Here is a 7,837-nt window from a genome sequence, read left to right as displayed (position 1 = left end):
AGGATGATGATGATGATGATGATCGATCGATGATGAGGATGATGATGATGATGATGATGATGATGATGATGATGCATGAGGATGATGGTGATCGGTGATGATGATGAAGGATATGGATGATGGAGGATGGATGGATATATGGATGATGAAGGGTGGATGGATATATGGATGATGGAGGATGGATGGATGATGGAGGATGAATGGATATATGGATGATGGATGGATGGATATATGGATGATGGAGGATGGATGGATATATGGATGATGGAGGATGGATGGATGATGGAGGATGAATGGATATATGGATGATGGATGGATGGATATATGGATGATGGAGGATGGATGGATATATGGATGATGGAGGATGGATGGGTGATGGAGGATGAATGGATATATGGATGACGGATGGATGGATGGATATATGGATGGATGATGGATGGATGGATGGATATATGGATGATGGATGGATGGATGGATGGATATATGGATGGATGGATAGATAGATAGATAGATAGATAGATAGATAGATAGATAGATAGATAGATAGATAGATAGATAGATAGATAGATAGATAGATAGATAGATAGATAGATAGATAGATAGATAGATAGATAGATAGATAGATAGATAGATAGATAGATAGATAGAGAGAGAGATGGAGAGATGGATGGATGATGGATGGATGGATAGATGGATGATGGATTTTGGATGATGGATGGATGGATGGATGGATGATGGATGGATGGATGGATGGTCATGGCAGTTCATGGATGGATGGATGGATAGACCTATATATATAGATAGATGTGGATGAGAAGTGATAGAAAGATTGTGATTGCTATGGTACCTAGGGGTGGTTGCTATAGTACCCTGTGGGTGGTTGCTAGGGTACTCTGGGTGGTTGCTAGGGTGTTGCTATGCGGTTGCCATGGTGTTCTCTGTGGTTGCTATGTGGTTACTAGGGTGTTCTGGGACGGAAGTTGCTGAAATCTGAGCTAGTCTGAGGTGATCTGATACTACAGGAGTGTTAAAGTGTTGAGTCAAAGGCTCGTTCATGGACACATTCACATTCATGATGGTTATCAGCGTTTATGGATATAAATCAGAGGAAAACCCGTCTCTCTCTATCACTCCCTCTCTCTATCATTCCCTCTCTCTATCACTCCCTCTCTCTATCACTCCCTCTCTCTATCACTCCCTCTCCTCAACAACACATTCCTCTCAGATCACTTTCAGTCACATCTCAGATTAGCTGAAGCCACAGGAATCCGGCAGATGAAGAGATGATTTCCTCTCATTCACTGATGGTCTGATTTACTTACATGCACCATTTTTGACTAGGGCTGAATTCGAAATCGCCCCCTATACCCTCATATAGGGCGTTATTTGAAGGGACAGCCATTTGTAATGGTTACAGAAAACCATAGTGGACATTATTGAGTGCACTCATTCAATCCCACAATGCACCGCAATAACGAGTGTACACAACTGCTGTCCAAATTCACTCACTCGTTTTCATTCAGTCCTTCAAGTGAACTATATTAGTGGACTAACGTAGGGAATAGGGGGCGATGTCGGATTCAGCCCAGGACCATTCTTGGAGTTAATGATATAATTAATATAGTAATGATGAACACCTACTGCTAACAAGCAGACTCAGTGAAGGCCAAGAGGAACACAAGAACTACAACTGACTTCAGCCACAGTCGGGCCGAATGTAATGATTGGACGTACAATAAACAATACTTTTGGTATTATAGTGTGTATCCATATAAATACAATATTTAGACCATTTGACTTATTGATTGCTATCAGGATGTGAAGAGACTTTCAACCAGCATAACAAAAAATGCCTTTAAATCTCTGAAGATCTGATTCAAACATCATCATCAGCTCCTCTCATTACTGACTTTATTTCTGTCATATGTCTCAAAAGTGAGAATTAACAGAGGTTAATATGTTGATGATTAAAATTAAATAAACAAATACATAAATAATAGGATTTATCAGCAGCCCATGTTAATTTTGTCAGTGTATAAATGGGGTATTAGTTGCCTTTTTAATTTTAGGAATGGGTTCTTCACGTGAGGATGATCATATTTGGTATCTGTTGTTTAAACCCAGGCGATTGATTGGGTTGTTTTAACACAGCGATTGGGTTGTTTTAACCCAGCGATTGGGTTGTTTTAACACAGCGATTGGGTTGTTTTAACCCAGCGATTGGGTTGTTTTAACCCAGCGATTGGATAGTTTTAACCCAGCGATTGGGTTGTTTTACCCCAGCGATTGGATTATTTTAACCCAGTGATTGAGTTGTTTTACCCCAGTGATTGGGTTGTTTTAACCCAGCGATTGGGTTGTTTTAACCCAACGATTGGATTGTTTTAACCCAGCGATTGAGTTGTTTTACCCCAGTGATTGGGTTGTTTTACCCCAGTGATTGAGTTGTTTTACCCCAGTGATTGGGTTGTTTTAACCCAGCGATTGGGTTGTTTTAACCCAACGATTGGATTGTTTTAACCCAGCGATTGGGTTGTTTTAACCCAGCGATTGAGTTGTTTTAACCCAACGATTGGATTGTTTTAACCCACCGATTGGGTTGTTTTAACCCAGCGATTGGGTTGTTTAAACCCAGGCGATTGATTGGGTTGTTTTAACACAGCGATTGGGTTGTTTTAACCCAACAATTAGGTTGTTTTACCCCAGCGATTTGGTTGTTTTAACCCAGCGATTGGGTTGTTTTACCCCAGCGATTGGATTGTTTTAACCCAGTGATTGAGTTGTTTTACCCCAGTGATTGGGTTGTTTTAACCCAGCGATTGGGTTGTTTTACCCCAGTGATTGAGTTGTTTTAACCCAGTGATTGAGTTGTTTTACCCCAGTGATTGGGTTGTTTTACCCCAGCGATTGGATTGTTTTAACCCAGTGATTGAGTTGTTTTACCCCAGTGATTGGGTTGTTTTACCCCAGTGATTGGGTTGTTTTAACCCAGCGATTGGGTTGTTTTACCCAGTGATTGAGTTGTTTTACCCCAGCGATTGGATTGTTTTACCCCAGTGATTGGATTGTTTTAACCCAGCGATTGGGTTGTTTTAACCGAACGATTGGATTGTTTTAACCCAGCGATTGGGTTGTTTTAACCCAGCAATTGGATAGTTTTAACCCAGCGATTGGGTTGTTTTACCCCAGTGATTGAGTTGTTTTACCCCAGCGATTGGATTGTTTTAACCCAGCGATTGAGTTGTTTTACCCCAGTGATTGGGTTGTTTTAACCCAGCGATTGGGTTGTTTTACCCCAGTGATTGAGTTGTTTTACCCCAGCGATTGGATTGTTTTAACCCAGCGATTGGGTTGTTTTACCCCAGTGATTGAGTTGTTTTACCCCAGCGATTGGATTGTTTTAACCCAGCGATTGGGTTGTTTTAACCCAGCGATTGGGTTGTTTTACCCCAGTGATTGAGTTGTTTTACCCCAGCGATTGGATTGTTTTAACCCAGCGATTGAGTTGTTTTACCCCAGTGATTGGGTTGTTTTAACCCAGCGATTGGGTTGTTTTAACCGAACGATTGGATTGTTTTAACCCAGCGATTGGGTTGTTTTAACCCAGCGATTGGGTTGTTTTAACCCACCGATTGGGTTGTTTAAACCCAGGCGATTGATTGGGTTGTTTTAACCCAACAATTAGGTTGTTTTAACCCAGTGATTGGATTGTTTTACCCCAGCGATTGGGTTGTTTTACCCCAGCGATTGGATTGTTTTAACCCAGCGATTGAGTTGTTTTAACCCAGCGATTGGATTGTTTTAACCCAGCGATTGAGTTGTTTTAACCCAGCGATTGGGTTGTTTTAACCCAGCGGTTGGGTTGTTTTAATCCAGCGATTGGGTTGTTTTAACCCAGCGATTGAGTTGTTTTAACCCAGCGATTGAGTTGTTTTAACCCAGTGATTGGGTTGTTTTACCCCAGGGATTGAGTTGTTTTACCCCAGCGATTGGATTGTTTTAACCCAGCGATTGGGTTGTTTTAACCCAGCGATTGAGTTGTTTTAACCCAGCGATTGGATTGTTTTACCCCAGCGATTGGATTGTTTTAACCCAGCGATTGAGTTGTTTTAACCCAGCGATTGGATTGTTTTAACCCAGCGATTGAGTTGTTTTAACCCAGCGATTGGGTTGTTTTAACCCAGCGGTTGGGTTGTTTTAACCCAGCGATTGAGTTGTTTTAACCCAGCGATTGGGTTGTTTTAACCCAGCGGTTGGGTTGTTTTAACCCAGCGATTGGGTTGTTTTACCCCAGCGATTGGATTGTTTTAACCCAGCGATTGGGTTGTTTTAACCCAGTGATTGGGTTGTTTTAACCCAGCGATTGAGTTGTTTTAACCCAGTGATTGGGTTGTTTTACCCCAGTGATTGAGTTGTTTTACCCCAGCGATTGGATTGTTTTAACCCAGCGGTTGGGTTGTTTTAACCCAGTGATTGGGTTGTTTTACCCCAGTGATTGAGTTGTTTTACCCCAGCGATTGGGTTGTTTTACCCCAGTGATTGAGTTGTTTTACCCCAGTGATTGGGTTGTTTTAACCCAGCGATTGGGTTGTTTTAACCCAACGATTGGATTGTTTTAACCCAGCGATTGGGTTGTTTTAACCCAGCGATTGAGTTGTTTTAACCCAACGATTGGATTGTTTTAACCCACCGATTGGGTTGTTTTAACCCAGCGATTGGGTTGTTTAAACCCAGGCGATTGATTGGGTTGTTTTAACACAGCGATTGGGTTGTTTTAACCCAACAATTAGGTTGTTTTACCCCAGCGATTTGGTTGTTTTAACCCAGCGATTGGGTTGTTTTACCCCAGCGATTGGATTGTTTTAACCCAGTGATTGAGTTGTTTTACCCCAGTGATTGGGTTGTTTTAACCCAGCGATTGGGTTGTTTTACCCCAGTGATTGAGTTGTTTTAACCCAGTGATTGAGTTGTTTTACCCCAGTGATTGGGTTGTTTTACCCCAGCGATTGGATTGTTTTAACCCAGTGATTGAGTTGTTTTACCCCAGTGATTGGGTTGTTTTACCCCAGTGATTGGGTTGTTTTAACCCAGCGATTGGGTTGTTTTACCCCAGTGATTGAGTTGTTTTACCCCAGCGATTGGATTGTTTTACCCCAGTGATTGGATTGTTTTAACCCAGCGATTGGGTTGTTTTAACCGAACGATTGGATTGTTTTAACCCAGCGATTGGGTTGTTTTAACCCAGCAATTGGATAGTTTTAACCCAGCGATTGGGTTGTTTTACCCCAGTGATTGAGTTGTTTTACCCCAGCGATTGGATTGTTTTAACCCAGCGATTGAGTTGTTTTACCCCAGTGATTGGGTTGTTTTAACCCAGCGATTGGGTTGTTTTACCCCAGTGATTGAGTTGTTTTACCCCAGCGATTGGATTGTTTTAACCCAGCGATTGGGTTGTTTTACCCCAGTGATTGAGTTGTTTTACCCCAGCGATTGGATTGTTTTAACCCAGCGATTGGGTTGTTTTAACCCAGCGATTGGGTTGTTTTACCCCAGTGATTGAGTTGTTTTACCCCAGCGATTGGATTGTTTTAACCCAGCGATTGAGTTGTTTTACCCCAGTGATTGGGTTGTTTTAACCCAGCGATTGGGTTGTTTTAACCGAACGATTGGATTGTTTTAACCCAGCGATTGGGTTGTTTTAACCCAGCGATTGGGTTGTTTTAACCCACCGATTGGGTTGTTTAAACCCAGGCGATTGATTGGGTTGTTTTAACCCAACAATTAGGTTGTTTTAACCCAGTGATTGGATTGTTTTACCCCAGCGATTGGGTTGTTTTACCCCAGCGATTGGATTGTTTTAACCCAGCGATTGGATTGTTTTACCCCAGCGATTGGGTTGTTTTACCCCAGCGATTGGATTGTTTTAACCCAGCGATTGAGTTGTTTTAACCCAGCGATTGGATTGTTTTAACCCAGCGATTGAGTTGTTTTAACCCAGCGATTGGGTTGTTTTAACCCAGCGGTTGGGTTGTTTTAATCCAGCGATTGGGTTGTTTTAACCCAGCGATTGAGTTGTTTTAACCCAGCGATTGAGTTGTTTTAACCCAGTGATTGGGTTGTTTTACCCCAGGGATTGAGTTGTTTTACCCCAGCGATTGGATTGTTTTAACCCAGCGATTGGGTTGTTTTAACCCAGCGATTGAGTTGTTTTAACCCAGCGATTGGATTGTTTTACCCCAGCGATTGGATTGTTTTAACCCAGCGATTGAGTTGTTTTAACCCAGCGATTGGATTGTTTTAACCCAGCGATTGAGTTGTTTTAACCCAGCGATTGGGTTGTTTTAACCCAGCGGTTGGGTTGTTTTAACCCAGCGATTGAGTTGTTTTAACCCAGCGATTGGGTTGTTTTAACCCAGCGGTTGGGTTGTTTTAACCCAGCGATTGGGTTGTTTTACCCCAGCGATTGGATTGTTTTAACCCAGCGATTGGGTTGTTTTAACCCAGTGATTGGGTTGTTTTAACCCAGCGATTGAGTTGTTTTAACCCAGTGATTGGGTTGTTTTACCCCAGTGATTGAGTTGTTTTACCCCAGCGATTGGATTGTTTTAACCCAGCGGTTGGGTTGTTTTAACCCAGTGATTGGGTTGTTTTACCCCAGTGATTGAGTTGTTTTACCCCAGCGATTGGATTGTTTTAACCCAGCGATTGGGTTGTTTTAACCCAGCGATTGAGTTGTTTTAACCCAGCGATTGAGTTGTTTTAACCCAGTGATTGGGTTGTTTTACCCCAGTGATTGAGTTGTTTTACCCCAGCGATTGGATTGTTTTAACCCAGCGGTTGGGTTGTTTTAACCCAGTGATTGGGTTGTTTTACCCCAGTGATTGAGTTGTTTTACCCCAGCGATTGGATTGTTTTAACCCAGCGATTGGGTTGTTTTAACCCAGCGATTGAGTTGTTTTAACCCAGCGATTGGATTGTTTTACCCCAGTGATTGGGTTGTTTTACCCCAGTGATTGAGTTGTTTTACCCCAGCGATTGGATTGTTTTAACCCAGCGATTGGGTTGTTTTAACCCAGCGATTGAGTTGTTTTAACCCAGCGATTGGATTGTTTTACCCCAGCGATTGGATTGTTTTAACCCAGCGATTGAGTTGTTTTAACCCAGCGATTGAGTTGTTTTAACCCAGCGATTGGATTGTTTTACCCCAGCGATTGGATTGTTTTAACCCAGCGATTGAGTTGTTTTAACCCAGCGATTGGATTGTTTTAACCCAGCGATTGAGTTGTTTTAACCCAGCGATTGGGTTGTTTTAACCCAGCGATTGAGTTGTTTTAACCCAGCGATTGGATTGTTTTAACCCAGCGATTGGATTGTTTTAACCCAGCGATTGAGTTGTTTTAACCCAGCGATTGGATTGTTTTAACCCAGCGATTGAGTTGTTTTAACCCAGCGATTGGGTTGTTTTAACCCAGCGATTGGGTTGTTTTAACCCAGCGATTGAGTTGTTTTAACCCAGCGATTGGGTTGTTTTAACCCAGCGATTGGGTTGTTTTAACCCAGCGATTGGATTGTTTTAACCCAGCGATTGAGTTGTTTTAACCCAGCGATTGGGTTGTTTTAACCCAGCGATTGGGTTGTTTTAACCCAGCGATTGAGTTGTTTTAACCCAGCGATTGGGTTGTTTTAACCCAGCGATTGGGTTGTTTTAACCCAGCGATTGGGTTGTTTTAACCCAGCGATTGAGTTGTTTTAACCCAGCGATTGCGTTGTTTTAACCCAGCGATTGGGTTGTTTTAACCCAGCGATTGAGTTGTTTTAACCCAGCGATTGAGTTGTT

Source organism: Gobio gobio, assembly GCF_949357685.1.
Source record: "Gobio gobio genome assembly, chromosome: 16".
NCBI classification, from domain to species: Eukaryota; Metazoa; Chordata; class Actinopteri; order Cypriniformes; family Gobionidae; genus Gobio; species Gobio gobio.
Note: the sequence above shows the minus strand (reverse complement) of the source record.